Below are 23,062 nucleotides of genomic sequence, written 5' to 3'. Positions count from 1 at the left end.
TGCTTTTTTCCTACATTTTTGAGTGTTTATTTTGTTAAGGAAAAAAGGAAGTCAGGATATAAGTGTGACAATCTTGGAGCCAGCAATGAAAAGAGTTAGTTTTGGAGGGATTCTTAGTGGAGAAAATACAATTATGGCCGTACAGTGTCAAACAATGAAAAAATAAGCTCATGTTAGATTTACAAGACTCCAAACCAGTTTTTTCCCCCTTCCTCACTTAACCCCCTGCAAATTGATTTCATATGTTGATTATTTTGGTTTTATGTAAACACAAACTAAGAAATTCTATAATTTGACTGAAAAACATAGCCAATACCTACTTTAAAGGTTGGACAGGAAACAACTACATTGCAAAATTACCCAGGATGGCATTTACATTTTAAACTGCAGTTCCATGACTTCAAGAAACTCATTTCAAAACACGTTGAATGTTTACTACAGTTACATTACCGAAAATCTATCATTTAAATAACCATAAATAATATCTTAATTAACTAACACACATGTGCCTAATTCTTATATAAATCACTATATATAGGATATATGGTATGGAATTTACCTTTAATTTACAGATCAATTTTAAATAATTGTGACATACCACAGGAAAATGAACTTACTTCATGTATGTTGTTATTTGACAAAAGTTAAGAGCTTGAACTAACCAGAATCTGTAATCATTCAGATCATATAACTATAAAATATTAGAGCAGAAGAAGTAGAGAGAGAGAGAGAGATAGGCAGACACACAGACACAAAGAGATACAGAAGAAGATGGATGGAGACAAAGAGAGAAAGACAAAGAAATGGAAATAGAGAAAGATAGAGAGACTTTAGAGTGCAATGAGTCCAAATCCCTTATTTAACAGAACAAAAGTTTCAAAACCAGCCTTTATAAGATTCAATATTTGCAAATATATTCCCACCCAGGCCCTCTTTCACCACCAGCCCTTGGCCTAAGGAGAATGAGATTCCAACTGACTCTAGGAATTTCTTTATAGACAATGACTTGAAATTAGAGTCAACTTTAAAGGTGATTTTAAAAATTCAATAAGAATCTAAGGGATGCTATATTTCAATAAAATTATAAATAAACTCATTATTTGTCAATGCTACTCCACATATTTTGGAGAAAATAGTTATTTCTTCCAATTTGTATTGTACATAATTTATACTCTTAGAAAAAATATTCAAAATTTTCAAAAACTTTTCAATTGAATCTTATAATTTTTCTACATTTTGGGTTTAAGTGAATATAATAAAAATGTAGTGATATTTTTGTGGATTTTTCTTTTCTTCCATTTTGAGACTATGAGCATATATGCAAATGAAACTTTGTTGCTGCTTGATTCATATTGGTTGACTGATTAAGTCAACTTTCTAATATTAAAATTATCTATTTAAAATCCTGTAGTATTTGGAAAATAAAAGGTATAAACCATATAGGAACAGTGACATTTCTGACTGTCTACTGACAAATATCCAGAAAAAAGTTGAAAACTTCCGTCTATCAACTGTGTTTCCCAATATGAAGCTGGTTGACTTCACATAGTTTTTTTTTAATTATTATTTATTGACTAGACTTTTCATATTTCATTCAAATAATTTGACACTAAAACAGATGTGTTTTTCAAATTAATTTAAGGGGAGAAAAGATGCAAATAAGCTAATGGATAATTATTTTATTAAAATATGCATCTGTGGTCTCATATATTATATCTATTTGCTCTATACTCAAGACTTTCACTAAAAGTTGGTCAGTCAGTTAACTCGCATTTCTTAAGGGTTTATTATGTTCCAGATATTTTGCTAATCATTTAGGAAACAAAGAAAGACAAAAATATGGTCCCAACAGAGGGAAGAACATGCATAATGTTATACATAGAAGATACATATACATTTGCCAATAGATATTTCCTTTGATCAGGTTATTAAGTGATGGGTTCTATTCCCATCCCAACACATATAGGCACTGACCTCTAGAAAGCTCACCTCATTGGGCATGGTATCACATTATTATAATCCCTGCTACTAGAAAGAATGAAATTGGTGGATAGCTTAAGATAGGAATTTTTGAGCTATAGTAGTGCTAGAGTTAGCCAAACATACAAAGTAAGTCTGGCACCAATGTGGTGAGCCTCAGAAATGGTGGTGAGGTGAAGAATGAACTAAGCTGCCCAAGGATAGATAAAATCTTTCAGGTAAGAAACAAAGGAGATTATAGCTTCTGTGCTAATCTACAGTGGGATTAGTCCTATAAGTGTGCAAAGCACTTCTAGCCTGGGCAAGAATGTGAAACCTGATATCAATCAATCAGTTAATAAAAATAAAAATGAAAAGCTACCATTCTCAGTTCATCAATTTTCTCTCTTAAATTACTCTTGCCTCATTTATTCTTAAGAAAGTATATTCACCAAGGCAAAGAGATAAAGGCAGCCTTATTTACTTTCTTTTTAATATGAAGAGGTGGAGCTGCATAGTCTCTAACATCTATTTCAGCTCAAAATTCTATTATTTAAAATGTTCTGATCCTAGGTCTATGTTCTTAACTGAATTGTTTCCAAGCTCTTCCAAAACAAATGTTTGTCATAAACAATCTCTAAGAGGTCATGAATGGAATGGCCAAGAATTATGAAAAATGGGTTAATTGGAGAGTGGATAATGTTAGACTAAAACTGCAATGAAAACAGTTCAGAAATCATGTATTGTTCAAGTTTGAATCTATTTATTGCTTCAATGAGGCTAGATTTCTCAATTTTGATACCTTATAAAGGGACATGTGGGAAGAAGGGAATTACATTCTGAATTTAGCAGAGTACAAAGGACTTTATAAGCTTAGCAATAGCATAGTTCCAAGATAAAAATTCCAAATTTCCTTTAAAATTCCAAAGCATCTTATTATTTCTTATGGCATTTGATTCTCACAATCTATAGAAATGTTTTATCTGCCAGGGGACTATCAGTATCTTGAGGGCAGATACAATTTTAAACTTGTCTTTTTACCACTTGTATCTGCTTTAGTGCTTTGCACATAGTAGGCATACAAAAAATGATAATTGAATTGATTTTTTAACCCCATGAAATAGTCATCACAGATAAAGAAAAAAAAGATGTAAATTGTATTAAAGTGACTTGCCCAAATGCAGTCAGTAAATTAAATGGCAGAATCTGAGGTCATTATACCAGTGATGTCAAGCTCAAATAAATTGAATCTCTATAGCCACATTAAACAACACATCAATAATACCTATATTATATTATATTTTATTTATTTTCTTTAATTACATTTACATTTTAATCTGGTTCTGCTAGGGTGAATTTGAAACCTATGCAATAGACAAGGTTGCTTTAGACCAACACATTCCACAGATCAGTCTGTCTGTCCAGTTTTATGATCAAAGAGTGATCATTTTGGGACTAGTATAGTATGGTTGAGAAGATTATTTTTCAGTTCCTATCAACATGTATTAAATACCTGTTGTAAGCAACTTTTGAAAGTTAAATTCTGAATTGTGTTTAGTGCTCCTTTACAAAAGTCACAGGCACAGTTCTTATTTTTTCATTTTTGTCAACAACAAAGAATGATAAAATTGACCCTTTTTATATGTATTTTTAAAAGAAGTTTAAGAAATATATATTTTTTCCTTTATGTTGTGGTCATAGTGTCAAAGTCAAGTAAAAATAGTTCAGATACTTAAACCAGTACCTAACTACTATAAAAGAAGCAACATTTTCCACTTTCCCCTGAAAATTATGCAGATGGGTCAAATTCACTGGGATGGATGCTTATTTAACATTTATCTTGCAAAAAATGATTTAAATAGAAATTGTATTAACACATTTCAATAACAAAGCAATTTTAATTCAAGAAAAAAATAATATTCTTACCTTATCTTAAATATCTGGGTTTTTAAAGTAAAAATGCTATAAGTAATTGCTTTATTCCTCCAGATACAGTCCAATAGATTGAATTTCAAAGTTCTTGTGTACTACATGCTAAATTATCCCAAATTCTTTCATGTCTCAATGATATAATACCTATAGTTTGCATGATGATTTGTAATTTTCAAAGCCCCATTGCATCAATTAACCTATTTTGAGTTCTACAATTTTATGGTGAGATAAGTAGTTACAGGTTCATATTTTCATTTGATAGGTGCAGGAATTCATCCTTGAAAACTTAATTACTTTTCTTATTGTTAAAGATCTAGTGAATAGTGGAGCCAGCACCAGACCCCATATAGTCATATAAATACATAATATGTACCTATATACATAGGATAGTACTTCTTTCCTGTCAGAATGTCATTTCATTACTCTTGCTATGATACCAACCACACAGATTTTTTTCTCCTTTTAATTCTAATAATAATTTAAAAATAATTTAAAGTAGGTTTATCCATTGAATTTTGAATGAAAAGTGCTGAAATCTTTCATTTCACAAGAAAATTTGCTATTCACATTTCCCTCAACAATGTTGAGAGCTACTATCCTTTTTTTAAAAAAAGAACAGAAAAGCTTATACTAAGTTACACATGCTAGTAGATTATGAGAGAAATGAAATCATAGAACTGTATAAATTATTTTGCTATTATAATAAAGGAGAACATAATATAGTTATAATTGTATATTATTATAAAATTATTGTATAACTGTGTGTGGATGAAGTACTATACAAGTGCTAAATAGCCACATCTGACATTGCATTCTCCACCCTTCTATAAAGAACCATGTGAATTCCAAATAGCATAGTCATGTTTAACAGGGGGTGGAATAAAAAGAAGTTCTTTATAATTATTGAAGCATGTAAGTTACACAATTTCTGTTGTAAAGGATAGTGGAAGACCAAGTTTATTGAGAGAAACACAAATTTTATGTTGAGATATATTTAATTGAAATTGCCAATATAAACTGGAGATACACTGTGGCCTAATGATCTGAATCTTCAAATTCTTTTATCATCTATATTTCCATCTTTACTTATCTTTTTTTGAAATACCAAATGAAAAATATGATATTGGTACCTACACAGCTTTATATCATCCAAGTTTATTTTTTTTAAATTAAATTTCATTATGTGTATGAGTCAAGTATGCCTTTCCAAGGGCTTATAATTTGTGGCCAGGTATTTTGAAAGCTGAGCTTGTTTTGATTCTATGAATAACAGTGACAGGAGATATCACTTACTCAGAGAATCTGATGCTGTCCTGACAACAGCTGAGAATATTTGAAAGTGAAATATGATGGATGATTATAGAAACATATATGTGATATGGAGATGGGTGTCCAAAATGACCTTCACTTTGACCTGTGATTCACTGACACAATGTGTGTAATCATTGTCACCATCTTAATTTGGGACTATTGGATTTTTAAATGTTAGTTTGTTTTATCATCAAGCATAAACCTGGCTTAAGACTTCAAATTTCTGGATGACATATTAGCAAAAGATACTTTTTTACCTACGCAACACATCATTGATTTTTTCCCTTTGCTAAATGGCAAGAAAATTTTTCATTAAGATGATGTTGTTTCAGTGTATTTTACAACAACTAGAGGGAGAAAAATTAAACTTCATGAGGTGAGTGTGCAGAAAATTCCAGGCATATATTAAAAACTGGGATAATACTTTGGGGTTTCAGTGGGAAGATACATTTAGGTGACACTATTAATTTCTTTGAGGAGAATGGAAAGATTGAATATGGAAATAGAATTATACAAGAAAAAATTGAGTAACTGTGGAGTCCTTTCCCTCTTTGAACCTAGAGTAAACATTCTAAGGATATCTTTGACAGATACAGATTTCAAATAAAATATATTAAGACATTGTTCTAGGCTGTTGACACTAATAAATTGGTTTTTGAATCAGGAATTACCATGAAAAGATTGGGAGATAGACCAGAATTATTTATTCTTCTTTCTTAGTTGATATTTTATACAAATAGTCTTTTGAGTCAAATTAGACAATCTCTCTGGGGATCTTGGAAGGCATTATGTTATTGAGGAAAGAGCCCTGATTTTAGAAGACCTGAGCTCTAGTCTGATATTCTATTGATCACTAGCTATATTAGTATTAGCTTACAAGATACTTCACTGCTTAGGTTTCTGTTTCCCTGTCTATAAAATGAGTAAGTGGAACTAGAAGGTTCTCTTCAACTCTCACATTTTAATAACTAATACATGTTGCAATCAGAAAACCCAACATCCTAGAAAATTAAGTGACCTTCTAAATTCCCACAAATTCTTACATGTATGTATGTATATGTATGTATGTATGTATGTATGTATGTATTCATATTAAAGAATAAAATATTTATAAGTCAAAAAGTGTAAGTATGCCTGTAATTAAATTATAACAGCTGGGTACTGTCCAACAATGAGACAATTAATAGGTTGTATCCATAGAAAAACTTTTCTTCTCAACTTAATTGTTTTAAGCTACTTACTGTTGAATTACTCATGCTTATTATGGTCAATATACTGTGCTAGGAGCTGGACATAAACAGAAATGAAAATATCCTCTGTCTTTAAGGAACTTACATGTTTAATTCTGTTCCTATTCCTTTTATCTACAAGCTCTTTCTGATTTTTCCCCTGAGGATGGAGTCTCCTTGGCCACCCTTTCCAGTACTCACTGCACCTCCAGTCATTATGCCCTCATAGCCAAACTCTTGTCAAAGTCTATTGATTTTACCTTTACAACATCTTTCAATTATGCCCCCTTCTCTCCTGTGACATTGCCACCCCTTCAGTACAGGTCTGAATCAACTCGTACCTAGGTTATTGCAATAGCTTGCGTGTGGGTCTGCTTGGATAAAGTCTCATCCCACTCCAATTCATTTTCTGTTCAGTCACTAAAGTGATTTTTCTAAAACACAGGTCTGATTGTGTCACCACCACCACCCATCACCCACTCAATAAACTCCAGTGACTTCCTATTGCCTCCAGCAGTAAATACAAAATTCTCTGTTTGCTAAAGTGTTTCATAGACTACCCCCTCCCACTTTTCTAATCTACTTATACTATATTCCTCAACATGTATTCTTCAATCCAGTGACACTGGCCTTCTGGTTGTTCCATGTACAAGAAAATCCATCTCTCAGCTATAGGCATTTTCAATGGCTATCTCCCATGTCTGGAATGCTCTCCCTTCTTCACTCTGACTGCTGATCTCCTCGGCTTCCTTTAAGTCCCAACTAGAATTCTACCATCTACACAAAGCCTTCCCTAACCCTTGTAATTCCAGTGCTTTCCCTCCTTTAATTATTTCCTATTGAACCTTTATATCACTATTTACACACACACACACACATGCATGTTGTTTTCCCAATTAGATTGTAAACTCCTTGAGACTCCCTTTTGTCTTTTTTTCCCCAGCACTTAGCACAATGTCTGGAACATAATACATGTTTATTGAATGAATGAATGAAAAGTGTCAAAATTTAGGCAGATCAGTAAATACAATATAATGAAAAGAGGGAGGTAAGACTTAACAACTGGAAGGAGGGAAGGCTTTGTAAAGGAGGTACATGGTTTAACAGGTGTGGGAATCTGTGGTCTGGAGGCCACATATGACTCTCTAGGTCCTCAAGTGTGACCCTTTGACTGAATACAAACTTCACAGAACAAATTCTCTTAATAAAAGAATTTCTTCTATAAAATTTGGACTCAGTCAAAAGGCCACAACCAATGTTGTAGAAGGCCACATGTGGCCTCCAGGTTCCTCCCCACCCACTTTGGCTTAGAATAATCTTATGGATTAATAAAATGTAGAAAGGAGTAGGTGAATTCTAGGGATAAGGAGACAGCCTGTGTAAATATACAGAAATGGGAAATGGAATACTAAATTCCAGGAAAATTGTTCAGTTTTAAAGAAATACAGAATTATATAAATGGAATAGTGTGAAACCAGTCAAGGAATAGCCTAACTCTTTCTTATAGGCCATAAAGTGTCACTGAATATTTTTGATCTAGGGGCTAAACCTGTGGCTTGGGAAGATTATTATGACAGCTATATGAAAGATCAATTATGAAAGAGACACAACGGGAGAAGGAATAACAATTAAGAAATAAAAACAGTCCTGGAACTAAATGATAAAAACTTGAATTAGGGCAATAATTGTTCAAGTGGGAAAAAAAAGAAAGACATGAAAGATGTTGTTTATGTAAAATTAACAAAATTGCTACATGACTTAAAATAGTGGGGGAGGGAAAAGGGAGGCTCAAATATTGCTCATTTTGACTGCTGTTTCTAGCTCAAAACTATGCTTTTTATATAGGAATATTATGTATTCTGTTTTTACTTACTCTTGTGTTTTCAATGCTTATGATCCTTTTAATATTTTTCATGCCTTTGTGACATATTGAGTATGACATCTTTGGCTTTTTCAAACATGTTCTTGAAGGGATAAAGAATAAATTAAGCTCCTTTTCCCAGTAAAAACTCTATTACATGAGGAACATAAGAAGAAGAGAGACACAGACACACCACAATTAATTCTAATCCCCTTCCAAATTGGCCATAGTTCCAGTAAAGCAAACATTAATATCAATAGCAGGAAACCACCAGGTAATCCATACAAAAGTTGCTGTGCTCATCTCCACACTCACAATTTACTTGGGTCTGTTATTTTCTTACTGTGAATCCACTTCTGTCTAAAGGCAAAATATAGAAACCAATCTCACAATCATTGGTAATAGTTTTCACTCTTTTTCCTTGTTTGATGAATCACTAAGCATTTATTCAGCACCTACTCTATGCTATACAGAGTTGCTAGAAATACAAAAAAGAAGCAGTTCTTTCCCTCAGAGAGTTTACATTCTATCAAGGGAGACAACTAGTACTTGGCTGTTGTCTTTCATACTTGAAGAGGACCACAATGATATCACTATTTTGGAATCAAAGTACAGTGTCTCTGACTGTGGCTGATCAGACCAATGTGAGCTTGGAAAGCTCTGCCACAGATTGGACACAAATAGTTCACATGAAAATTTGGAATGGAGATGTCTCTGAATTTGCCCATGTCACATTTCTTTTGACCTACTACATCAGTAGTAGTTTGACCTACTATCCCATCATCATGGTGGGAGCATATACACCCATGATAATGGTGTGGCACTTTCCTGCAGGTGACAATTACATTTCATGAGCCTGTCTTTCAATTCTTTTGGGAGGCACACAAACTTGTTGACTAGATTAGACCTGATTGCAAAACAAACACCAGCTTCATGGTGCTCTTCATCGTGAGAATCAGTTCAGAAAAAATGAGTATCCAGCTCTGGTAAGCTGGCCTTCATCTGTAAGCCTTGTTTCACTCAGGGATGTTATTTGGATGCGATACCTGCTGAGTTCTCTTGCAACAATCTATTGGATTCTGTGTTGTCTATAAGTTTGCATACTTTCCATGTACCAATGGTGAGTGAAAACATCTTCACAAAAGTTTGTGTGTGCGTTTGTGTGTATACATGTATATATACATACACACAATATATACATACACATGCACATATATACATATATACATACACATATGTGTACGTATGTATATATGTATGTGTGTGTATTTGCATTTTAACTGCAGGATAGGATCCTAGTATGCCACTATAAGTAGGCCAGGGTTAGGATTTGGTGAAGCAGATAATTATTAGGGCACCTTTTCTAGCTTCTCCCTCACACCAGGAGGTGGGCAGTGTGGTGCTTAAAAAAAAGGCTGCTGTGATGCCCAGGGAACTGGACTGAATCTTCTTAAGCCCATGAAGAAGATAACCCTATGCCCTGGTCTGCCTGTGTGCAGTGTTGTGACTGCAACTTCCAGTGTATCCTCACCTGCTTTTTCATCTCTTGCCCATTGCCACAGGATTTTGAAGAAGGTAAAGAATGACAAAATGGTAAGGGTGATAGCTTTTGAATCACATATCAATTGGATTTAAGTGAGGCAGAGTTGTGCAAAGTCATTGATCTCACTCTTTCAGAGTCATCAAAATCCACTGGCAAGACAAAAGTTAAGATACCTGGCAGTGGCTCAGGATGCAGTGGATGACCTTGGTGTCTTTGATGTCTAACCAAGCTGTAAAGTCCTCCACAGCATGCGCTTCCACCACTGGCATGGCTCATTGGAACAAATTTTTCACATCCACCTATTGCAATGGGGAATTTTCATACACTTGGAGTAGGACTCCAGTGGATTTGAGACCATTAGTTATCCTCAACTTGCTTTACCCTGTTTGCCAAAATGATTTTTATCAGGTTGTGGCCACTGTGCATGCTACTGCTTTTTGGAGACACAGGTGAGATTTGGCTGCCAGGTGCATACCAAAAGTGGAAAGCAGCCCTGAAAAGGTCTCAGCAGCTCTCACAACAGAGATACTAATCTTCCTTTAATATCTCATGCACCTTATTTAAATATGTACAAAATAATTCAGTACTTTTAGGAGCTATGATTTTTATGAATGTGAAAATACCCTTCCTTGGAACAGATCATAACTCCTCTATGACTTAGCATATAGTCTCAATGAATTGACATAGGGGAAAAATATCATTCCTTAATGGCCAAATTTTACTAATAAGCTTTTCTGAACTTAATAGATCTTCAAAGGGCAGTCAATTGTTGGACTGTACCCAATGGCTCTACAATTTTGTAGGACTTGTCAAAGCTCCTAGAATAGCCAGTCACCATTTTTTTTATCATAGTGAGACATCACCAAAAGATTTTAAAGCATATTGTATTTAAATACTCTTTATTATCATTATTTGTTCTCATTTTTTTTATTAATTACATTTGCCTCTAGAGGTTGGTTACTTGCCAACTGGCTTCACCTATTCTTTCCTATTGGAGCTTTGTTCAGATCTCCTAATTTTAATCAAAGCCAAAAGGCTCAATGAGGATAGTTTCACAAACAAACAAACAAACAAAAAAAAAACCAAAAACAAAAAAAAAAACATAATATCTGTACAAAAACAGAAAATCAGCACCTACAACTGCAGCATGGATAGTTGATTGATTTTACCCATACTACTTCATACATTTTTTCCATGTAGATTACTCAATCAGTATAAATATGACCATATGAATCGAGCTTTATCACAACTCGATATTCTCATGTGTTTCTTTTGAGAATGTGTCTACAAACAGTCAAAATAAATGCCTTGTTGAAAGTAGATTGATTGATCACTTAATTTTCCATTTTCAAAAAAAAAATTACAGCTTCAGTGGGAAACACTCTGTAAATTTTAAAGATATTAAAGTTAAGGAGTTTTGAGTGTGTATCATACTAAACCAGTTAACAAGTTTTGTTGAAGGCTGACCATAAAGCGATGATTTTCTTTCTTTAAAAGCTTAGATAATTTATCTTTAAAGGGGGTTATTTATTGCATACACAAGTAGATACATATTTCAAACATATAAAATATTGTAAGCTAATTGCCAAGTCCCTTTGATTCTGTTCCCCAAAATATTTTTGTCACCTGAATCCCAATGTTAACATCTTGATTAAGGCCTTCAATCTTTCCTGACAAAACTAATGTATTTGTCTCCTATGAGTCCTAATTATCTCCAGTCTATCACCTCTCCAATCCCTTTTTCACATAGATGCTGGAGTCATCTTCCTAATGCATCACTTTGATCATGTCACCCCTCTACTCAGAAAACTTTAGTAGATTCCCACCACTGTCATTTACAGTGTACAGATATCTATTTCTCCATAATAAAAATCTCTAATAATGATTTATCATGTACCTCTCCATCCTAACCCATTTATTCATATTTAAGCACTTCATTATTAACATTGACATCCCCTCAAATACCCTGACATCCCAGTTCACAAGCCTGCAAACTCCTTTGCATACCTTCATTCCACCTCTATCACATGGATGATCACAATTTAGACCATAATAACTATGTAACTTTCTCTGTATTTCTGAACTCTGAAATTTCTTTCTCTGATCATAACCTCCTGGCTTTCCATTTTTCCTTCTACTTTAATCCACCTAAGTCTCTTATTCACCCATATCCCTACCTCCATTTACTGTACCACTTCTTATTCTTCTGGTCCTTTTCTCCAACTAGTTATCACTTTCCTTTGTATACAGTCTTAGCCCTACAGTTGACTAGATCAGCTATTATATTGTAACCCTGAATGCCTTGCTTCTTTTCCTACTGTTCATACCTTATGAAATCTCAATACTGGACAGCATCCATCATTCACCTTCTCTGTTACTACACGTATTCTTCTGAATACCACTTCAGGAATTTAAACAACCATACTTAGGGGGTCTGTTAAAAATTCGTGTTATCTAATATTATCTGAATACTTACTGCTGCACAGGCATCCTTTTGTTCTTCCTAAATGGACTTTATATAGCATTTTTATAGGGGCAGTTCTAAATTTTCTGTATTTTTCTGCCATTTTATTGAGAAATGTGAATCTTTCCAACTATAGGATCACTCTTTTTTATGAGTTATATATCTTATGATGTATTTCCATTCTCATTCAATAAAATACTGAAGAAGAGGTGATTTTTCTCCTTTCCAAAACCATCCTTTTTACTTGTGCCTTTGATCTCATTCCCTGAGATTACCCTTGGAAACATTTTTTAATCATCCTCTTTAATCAACCATTTTTAAATTTTCCTTATTTCCTCCTTCCTTACTGCTTAAAATCATTTCCAGACCTCTCTGACCCTTAAAACACAAACAAATGAAGAAAAAAATCTTTACTGGCCCTTTTGTCTTGTATCTTTTCTCCTAACAGTCTAACATTAGGGGTGAAAAGTCATCTATACTTATTGTTTCTGCCTCTTGACCTTTTCTTCTCAAGTCTCTGTAGTATGACTTTTGACCTCAATAGTTGTCTGAAGTTATCTTTACAGGTTTACCAATGTTATTTTATCTGCTAAGTCTAATGCCTAAGTCTAATTCAAGTTCAGACTAAACCTTTTTCAGCTTTTGATATTGTTTATCAGTCTTTTCTCTCCAATACTCTCCTTTTTCTTCTCTGGTAATTCACTACTTATTTACAATTTCCTTTGATTGATAACAATTTGTTTACCTTCCACAAAGCATCTATATCCCTGGAGCTCAGTCTTTTCTCTTTATATATTTTCTTGGTGATTTCATTAAATTATTTGAATTCAATCATCATCTCCATATAGATATCAACCAAATTCACATATTGTTTTCCCTTTCAATCCCATATCACCAACTGCTTACTATATATCCCAAATAAAACTCATTAACCCCTGTCCCTGTAAATGATTAATTCTTTCAAACAGCATGACTTTTGATAGCACTACTATCTTCCAGTTACCAAAATTGGAAAATTCTGAGTCATTCTTGACTATTCCCACCCCCTCAGTCTTCTGTATCCAATTAGTTGCCAGGATTTGTGTATTCTATCTCCACAGCATGTATAAATTCATTCCCCTTTCCTGATCCATATCCCTACTATTCTGCTTCAGACCTTCATCACCTCATGCCTGGACCATTGCAATATGGCTGGACCGTTGCAATATCCCTCTAAATTGCCTACCTTTTTTTTTCTCCAGTTTCTCCTATCTGCAATGTATACACTCCAAAATGATAGAAAATGTCCATCTTTATTAAAAGTATCTACTTTGTTCTAAGCACTGGGGATAAATTTACCAAAAGGCCATCAAATAAGTTAGTTATAATAAAGGGAGAAAATGTATATGGAAATCAGTGATCAGGGAAAGATGATTTGGTCATAGAAGCCATATGTATGGTGAATGGAATAATATGTCACTGAATTGATATCCCATTCCAGAGACAAGAGTAGTTGTTTTTTTTTTCTTTCTTTTATTTTTCTTGTTTGTTTGTTTTTTTGGTTAGGCAATGGGGTTATGTGAGTTGCCCAGGGTCACACAGCTAGTAAGTGTTATGTGTCTGAGGCTGGATTTGAACTCAGGTCCTCCTGAATCCAGGACCGGTGCTCTATCCACTGTGCCACCTAACTGCTCCTAATAGCAGCTTCTAGTCTTTTTTTTTTAAAGGCAATTAGGGTTCAGTGACTTGCCCAGGGTCACACAGCTAGTAAGTGTTATGTGTCTGAGGCTGGATTTTAACTCAGGTCCTCCTGACTTCAGGGCTGGTGCTCTATCCACTGTGTTACCTAGCTGCCCCAAGAGTAGTTGTTGTTCATAGCATGGGGATATAACTAATAAAATAATCTTGAAGCAGAGGTATAGTTTTGCAACTCCCCTCCTCAGAATTCTTCAATAATTGCCTGTTGGCTCCATGATAAAATCTATATTCTTCAAACTGTCATTTAATTCTTCATACAATTCTAGATTTTCCAAACTTATTTTTTATAACGTGTATTTTTATCCACTCTGTTTGAGTTAAATTGTCTTACTAGTGAAAGTGTTTCGAAAAGGTCTGGTATGCTAGCCTTGGGGATGAGGATGGGTTTGTACATAAACTCATCCAGGCTATAATTAAGCCCTGAGGATTCTAGTGTGGGAATCCTAGCTAGTGAGAGGAGGGAATATAAGCCTACAACTTGAGCTGTAGATCTGTAGATCTTGAGCCCCCACTGATATGCTTCACACACACACAAGATAAAATCATTCAGTCATACTTTTGAATCTTAAACATGATACATTTATTAAATGAGAAAGAAAAGCTGAAATAATAAAAATATAACATTTATTTAATAAATATTAAAACTATGGTTAATCATAGCATAAAAATTGACCCAAAACCCTGGATCACCTTCTCCCACCAATGTACACAGTGGCCATAGGAGTGAGGCAGAAAGGCAGGAAGAGTAGACATACATGTAAAGAAACTAGCAGTAAAGAACATGAATAGGGAAACCCAAGTGCCTGGGAGCAAATAATAAATATGAACTATAGGCTTTGAGGTCCTTTTTTTTTATGGAAAATCTGCACAGCATATTGTCTACTAGTAATGGGCCTTTCACTCCCCTTCTGGTTAATGCCATTCTCTGATACTCTTGGTCCATGAAGCAGTGTTAACTTATTTTGGTAAAAGCAGGATTGCATGCTTTCACTTAAACAGTTGTGCTAAGCTTGGGATCTGTAGCTTTCCAGATCTGCTCATAGTACTTAGCTGAGTAGGGGTTTAAAATACTAAGCTATTTTAGTGAAAAAAAAAAACAACAACTCTCTTAAAGCAGAAAATTACAAAGTTCCTCTAATCTGCTCACAGGGCTCTGAAGATTCTCTCTCTCAACCTGTAGATGGCGCTAAGAGCAGTACAGATGAGCACAGCCAATTTTTAGCATAAATGGATTCTGCTTTCTCCAATCAGCTCTTAGCAGTTACAGAGTTCTCTTCCAATGAGCTCCAAACAACAACTATAGAGCCCAGTCTGGCTTCTGTCAATTGTCTTACCTGGCTCAATCTGAAGCAGTTACCCTTATTTTTTCTTTGTCCTTCACAGTGCTCTGAAGGGTAAAGTCTCACCTCTATTTCTGTCTCAGTCAAGTTTCTATATTCAAGTGTATATTTTTATTTTTCTGATCTCTTCTCCTGTCTGACCTCCCTCCCCAACTTCTAATGAATAAAATGAGGACCTCCTTATGAGTAGCGACCAGTCTCAAACAGGTTAAGACACCCCAAATTCACAATTCTATCATGTATAAGACACATTTTATTACAATTGTTCCAAAATAGTTCTTTGATGCAGTTTCACAACAAATCACCCCAAAACCCTGAACACAGTAGTATGTAAATGAACAAATGCATTGTAGTCATATTCATTCACATTCTGGCAGAGTGCCTTTGAAGCGCTTGTTTTCCCTGAGGTCCTTAAATGTCTGTGTTTCTCTTGTATCTGAGAAGTGATTTTTCTTGTCAAGCTGCTTAGTTTTTTTTTTTATTTATCACACAAACTCTCCCCCTTTCTCCTTTCAATAAGTAATATACAGATATTAGAGTGACAAATGGATACACTCTTTTCTCTGCCTAGTTCCCTACCTTTTAGAAATGAGTGTGTTTTAGGCAGGCAATATACTTATCTACTCCCACCATGTTATTCAAATGGTCTATTTCACGGTTTTCAAGATGAGTGAAAGCAAAACCAGAAGAATAAAGCAAAGGCTAGCTATAATGATACAAGGAAAAGAGAATATGAATGAATGGGCAGATTCCTGACAAATACTTAGAGGGTGAAAAACAATATGAAATGAAAAAAAAGTGTGGATATTTACATGTCAAAATTAATCAATTTAAATATCAAATCTAAGTAGATTTAACAGTTTTATTGGTGATCAAAATGAAGTTTCAATTTTAAAACATTAAAAAATAATTTCAGTATATATAAGGATATAAATAAAGGTATTTAACCTAGGAATATTACAAGCTCCAGATCAAAATATATCCAACATTTTAGAAAAAGCATTTAATTATGGCTTTTGTTTTTTCATCTTGGTCATATCCAGATATTGTCGACAACTCATTCAGTGAAGTTCCTCCTGTAACAAAGAAAGGAAAGAAAAAAGAAAGGGAGGAAGGAAGGAAGAAAAAGTTAAGCAAAATCAATAACATAATGAATATGACTTATTGTATGTATAACATTGTATCCCTTACTACATTACCTCTCTAAAGGAAAGGAGACAGGTGGATTTGATCATCTTTTCTCTGGAGCCAAAATTGGTCATTATAACTACCAGACACCACAAAGCCAACTTTGTTCTATTGTCATTTTATTTTTTACATTATCATAGTTATGTGTCTATTATCATCTCTGGTTCTGCTTACTCCACTCTTTCAATTTTGATATGTCTTCCCATATTTCTATGAATTCCCACTATTCCTCATTTCATATTGGAAAAAAAAACCTATTGTATTCCTATACTGTGATTTTTTTCAGCTACTCCTCCATTCAATGGATATTTTCCTCACTTTATTTTCCATGATACTATAAAAAGTACTGCTATAAATATTTAGGTGCAGAAGACCTACCTGTCTTCCTATCTTTGGCTTCCATATGGCATATACCCAGTAATTGGGTCTCAGGGGTAAACAGTATAAATAATTCAATGATGTCAGATAATTCCAAGTTTTCCAATAATGATTGGATTAATCCATAGCTCCACCAACAGTGTGTGCATATTTGTTCCCTTTTTTCCCAAAAAGCCCCCCCAAATGTTGACTATTTCTTTTGTCTACTTAGACTTTTTTCATCTTTCCAATCAAGACAGTTTTAGTAAATAAATCAATTATCAGCTTCATTTTGTATTTTTCTTTCCTAACTGATAAAAATATATCCCTTCTTTGTCATTATTGATTCCACAAAAATATTTCTCTCTCCCTAACTGCTTTTATTATGGGCTGTTTTCTGAGCTTCTGGCCTCTTCCACTTTGAACATTTTGCTATTCACCTCTATTATGAATCAGTCTGTGCCTCATGATTTTAGTTGAATGGTTCATTTTCTCACCAATCTGCTTCATTAAGATTTGCCAAAGTCATTAATAACAATATTGGGAAAGTAAAGAAGAAGATCATCAAATAGCTATTTAATACACACATGGTTGAGATAAAAAAAAAAACCTTAAACAACAACAAAGGCAAAACATCAAGTTTTCCACTTCCCAGAATTTTAATTAAAGATTCTCTTCACTCTTATAGTTCTGGTATAAATTATTTAATATATTATTTTTAGGAAATGGATTGATGATCTAGCAAATAAAACTGAGAAAGAACCATACAGGGAGTAGGGGTACCAAAAACTAAGTACCAATACATAGGGAGAAACTGAAGATAAGGGAGAAAAAGGGGGTTTTGGTGGGGATAATTTGAGAAGACGGGAGGGGGATGGTCAAGTGTAGAGCTCATGTAGAGAGGTTTGCTTTGCTGAAGAGAAAGGTCAGCTCTTAATCAGGGTATAGAGGAAAGGAGGGGGGGATTTTAGAAGGAGACAAATGATTGTGAGGTATAGAGAAGGGGTAAAAGAAGGAACTCAAAGAGAATGGTCCCTATTTTCTCATTAATGTGCAAAAGTATACTCTCATTTGTAAGGATAGGAGGAGGATTGGTATAGGAGAGCTGAGGAGAGAAGAGAAGGTTTGGAATACTGTGTTGTGAGTATGATAGAAAATCAAATAGGGAAGCATAAAAGGACTTCATCACTTACTTCACTGAGGGAGCAGCTGAAATTTGGTAACACAAATCTGAAGTGGAGTCAATCAACTTGTGTGTTTTATTTGACTTTCGGCAACTTCATTCATGAAACATTTTCATTGGAACAGAGGAGTGAAATGATGGAAATTATCAAGAGTTGAAGTTCTGCAAAATTAAAGTGATAATAGGACAATGAAACAAAAGAATTAGGAGAAGTAAAAAGTGATGCATTGAACTATTCACAAGAATAAGATTAGGAAAAAGAACTTCCTGTAACATTCAAAAGTCTTGAGGATATAGAGATAGGAGTTTCTTCTGAGGAAGGCTAGGTTTAGGAGTAAGGCATAGGGAAAAGGGCAGGAGATTATGATCAAATAAAAGAATTTAAGTGTATTTGATCATGAAAGTTGAACAGTTGTGGGGGATAGGAAGGTCAAGGCTATGATCATCTTTTTGCAGAACTGAGATAGAGTGGAGGAATAGGTTACAGGAGTAGATTTTGTAGAGAAACTGAGACCTTAGGGGGTTTGAGGGACCATCAATATTTCTGTTGCCATCTTCTAGTAAAAGAATATAAATTCTAGTGGCAAAGAAAGACCATGAGACGTGCATTGAACTCCTTTAGAAAGGAGGAGAAATCTCCTGAAATCCAATAGATAATATATTTGAGGGTCTGAATTGTGTGATAAATTTGAAGTGAGTGAACTAAAGGTGGAGAGATAACTGAAGGATAGTAGCAGAATGAGATTTAAAAAAAGCAATAGGGAGACATATAAGAATTCTGATTATTTCTCCAAAATCAGTATATTGAGATGATGAGACTATGTCTAACCAGTTCTGGAAACGATAGACAAGAATGCAGTTTTACCTATTAATTCCAGAAAAGAGGAAGTTATATAAAATGAAGGGAAGTGTATTATTTATGGAATGGGAGTTTTATGGGGGTTAATGGAAAGGGCAGTTAAAAGTGGACTATGACAACAGAGCAGTTAGATTGAGGTCAGTCAGTCTATCAATATGCATTTATTTAGTACCTGCTCTGTCCTGGGGACAGTGCTAAGCACTGGGAATACAAAAAAAAAGTCTGAGAGAGAGTCCTTGCTTTCATGGAGCTCAAAATCTGAGAGGGAAGACAACATGAAATCAACTATACATAAGCAACAAGTGTACAGGAGAAAATAGAAATAATCACCTGAGGGAAATGGCTAGTATTAACAATGATCAGGGGAGGTTTTTGGTAAAAGGTGGGATTTTAGCTTAGATTTAAAGGAAACCATGAAGGACAAGAGGCAGAGGCAAGAGGAAAGATGATTCCAGGCATTTGAAACAGCCTGGGAAAATTCTGAGTCAAGAGATGGAGTGTCTTGTGTAAAATAGAGCAAAGAGGTTAGTGTCACTGGATTAAAGCATAAGGACAGAGGGTAGAGGAAGGAGAAAGAAGACTATCAAAGTAGAAGAGGGCAAGGTGGTAAAGGACTTTGAACGCTAAACAGAGTTTTATATATGATACGGAAGATGATAAGCAGGGACTTCAGTTCACTGAATTAGGGAAAAGGAGTAAAATAATAACATCAGATCTCTTTATTAGAAAGATTAATTTGATAGCAGAGTGAAAGATAGACTGGAGTGGGGAGAGACTTGGAACAGAGAGACCAACCATAGGGTTATTGCAAAAGTCCAGCCATGAGGTAATGAGGGTCTGGACTAGGGTTGTAGCATTGTCAGAGAAGAGAAGGGGTCATATAAGTGAGGGGGAGAGAATAGTCAATGAAACTTGGGGTGGTGGTGGCTTTGGTTTACCATTGGGCATTGGGGGATTCAATATCATAGATTGGGATAATGAGGGAGCATATGCAAATCATGGAGGAAAAACTCTTGCATAAAGTAAATAAGGTCTCCAGATAAATTGAGTATTCTTGCCAACTCACTGTCTCAAGGATGCCACTAGTAGTTTCCAAAAGGTTATCAAGGTTCTCTCTTGGCCACTGTTAACCAAAAGCACATTTTCTACTATAAGCCATAAAACATATTGTTAGCTTTCATCAGTGTAAAGCATGGCTTGTCCATAAATAAGAGTAGTAATAATGTCTGAGTGAAACAGTACATTAATTCTGAAGCTCAAGAAGATTCACATACAATTCTGTGGCTCATTTTTTCCTCACAATATCCCTGGGAAAAATACCATCTCTTCTCACAGTCTGGAATTAACACAAAAATCTGTTCATCAGATTTAAAAAAGTGACCTTAATAGCATTTTAGTAACAAAATCATCTTTCTTCTCTTGTGTCTTTCATATTGTTAGTGGCTAATAAATTAAAACTCTAGTGTCAGAAGATTTCACAAAATTTCACCTTGGTGGATGCTGGCAATACATTTCTTAGCAGGAATTCATTTGAAAATGGAAAATAGGCAGAAAATTAGATAATAATCTTTTAGATGAAATCATTGATTTTTTATCATTATCAAAAGAGAAGAGTTCATTTGATAAACACAGAAATGACATAAAACCAGTGTAAGGCTTAAATTTTGTTATTTTCCCTTAAATGGCAGGGTTTTTTGTATAAGGGGTTTTTGAAATGACACTCTGCAGTTACATGGAACAGAGGATAGATTGCCATACCTGGAGTTATGAAGACTGGAGTTCAAGTCTAGCCTATGAAATTCATTAGCTGTATGACCCTGAGTAAGTGATTTAACCTCATCTGTCTCATTTTCCTTATCTATAAAATAGTAATAATAACAGTATCTACATCTCAAGGCTGTTTTAAGGGTCACATGACATAATATTTATAATATGCTATACAGATCTATATAAATGCTAGTTATTAGTAGTATTGTTAATAATAATGATGAGAAATTCGTTAAATGATAAACTTCTCAGACTCAAATGTAGGCTCATTTTTAATATAATGATGGGGGTTAAATTTAAACCTGATTAAGTGATCTGTTTTCATAGTTACTGAAATACTTGCATTGAGAAAGGTCTGTGGTATTGAAGACTGGGAAGGATGTTAGCAGCTGTTCCTGGTATTTGTCATCATAGGGAATACAAGATATGTTAACTCTCTCATCATTTCAGACTGAAACCAGTTTATGACTCAGTAATTTTAATGGTATAGGAGAAGTCATTCCACAGTATAATTGTCACTGGCTTTGGAATTCTTTATTTAGGGTTTAAATCTCACTTCTAATATAAACTGCTTATGTTACCTAGGATAAGTCACTTAACCTCCACAAGTTATTAGTTTTCTCCTCTCTAAAATGAAGGGCTGGGATTCATGGCCAATGAAGACCTCTCCAGCTCCACATATATAATCCTTTGATTCTGAAGAGTTGGTTTGAAGCAAATAGTTTATGGTGATTTTCTAAAAGCTACATGGCTATTAAGGGTCCGAGGAGTGATTGAAACCCAGATCTTCCTAATTTCAAACCCAGAACTCAATCCACTATTCATATTCCAATTATAAAATTGGATTTGGTATCTCTTTATGTATTTTACAAATGACTAGGGTTATGGCTTATTGAAAAAGATAATGTGATTTTGCAAAAATAGGATATTAAGATCACACACAAAGATGGTAGAAAGCACTCACTCCCAGAAGAGAGTTCCATTTTTTTTTAAATAGATCATATTATATTAAGGGGTTTTTCAGACTCAATCATTAGACTTTTTAACATGTTTACAGGAGAAGAGTTTTTCCTGTAAATACATAAAGATGTAAACCTACACTCTATCCATCTGTTCTATTTCTACCACATATACTTTAATGGTCACCAATTGACCTGGAACGCTATTTTGGGATACTCTTAAAATACACTCAAATACAGTGATTTTTAATTCTAGTGTCAGTTTTTTTTCAGAATTCCTTCAGCATCTCTGAAAACACAACTATGTAAATCACATAGTCATGTATCAAAACAAATACTTTCCTGTAGTACTTATATATGCCTATTCCCAAAGCACTTATCAAAAACAAAACAAAATGTATTTGATTATTGAAGACCCCAATTAATTTGGTATAGAAAAAAGGTCCTTGCTATTTTGGGCATAACACAGTGTAATGGATGCACCACGTAATTTGTTAAGTACCTAGGGAAGAAAATTTACATTGTAGAGAGTTCCAAAGTTGAGCAGTTACTGATCTGAAAGAATGTCTTGGGGGTATATCATAGTAATAAGTCTGAAAAGATAAGACAAGCCTCTCTGATTAAAAATGTTATAAGCAAGCAATAAAATTTTGACTTCAATACAATATTTTACCCAGGACTAGCAAGAAGATGAAAGGATAAGAATCGTCTCCTAGAAACAGTCAGCTTCAGAGAAGCAGATTTTGAGATTCTGCATTATAGATGAGTTGAAGTGGGTATTCAAAGCCTAGGAATAACTATCCTGATGTACAAATTCTCAAGCTATGCTTTCATGATGTCAAAACATGGCAATAAAAAGGAAAACCTCAGTTAATCACCAAAGCATTTAATATGCATGTCACTGGACATCCAGGTAGTTGAAAACATTTTAATACTTGTTTGAATGTAGGCATATACTCCAACACATGGATAGAGGAGAAAAGAACTTCAACAAATGTATAGACAATTGAAATTAGGCCAATATATAAAGCCACTGTATGGCAATTTCACAGTACCAGCCTTACCCAATTTCTTCCACTTAAATTCAAATCACTCCAAAATTATGATCTTAAATTAAAAGAGAATATTGTACATCATTAAAATTGACCCAGTTTTCATCTTTGTATCTCAAACACACTGTACACTGCCTGACACACACTGCGTAGTTAATGAATATTTGTTGATTAAAACTACTTTGATGCCTTAATTTGCTTATTCAAAAGTATAGAAGAATTTGCAGAAATTTTGTCTAATATTGAAAGAATTCTTATTCTGCCACTAGAAGCTGTTAACTTTATATCAAAGATGTAGATACTGAGGGACAGAGAATAAAA

At 34.3% G+C, this 23,062-nt stretch overlaps 1 protein-coding gene across 2 annotated transcripts in view; it reads left to right on the top strand.

The window, feature by feature from the left end:
• The window catches only part of GABRG2 (gamma-aminobutyric acid type A receptor gamma2 subunit), a 136,144-nt gene that overhangs the window by 904 nt on the left and 112,178 nt on the right, over positions 1 to 23,062 (top strand). The window lies entirely within an intron of this gene.

The sequence above is a fragment of the Vombatus ursinus genome, unplaced genomic scaffold (assembly GCF_900497805.2).
Source record: "Vombatus ursinus unplaced genomic scaffold, bare-nosed wombat genome assembly UNPS02014863.1, whole genome shotgun sequence".
NCBI classification, from domain to species: Eukaryota; Metazoa; Chordata; class Mammalia; order Diprotodontia; family Vombatidae; genus Vombatus; species Vombatus ursinus.
Note: the sequence above shows the minus strand (reverse complement) of the source record. Positions and strands in the feature narration are given on the sequence as shown.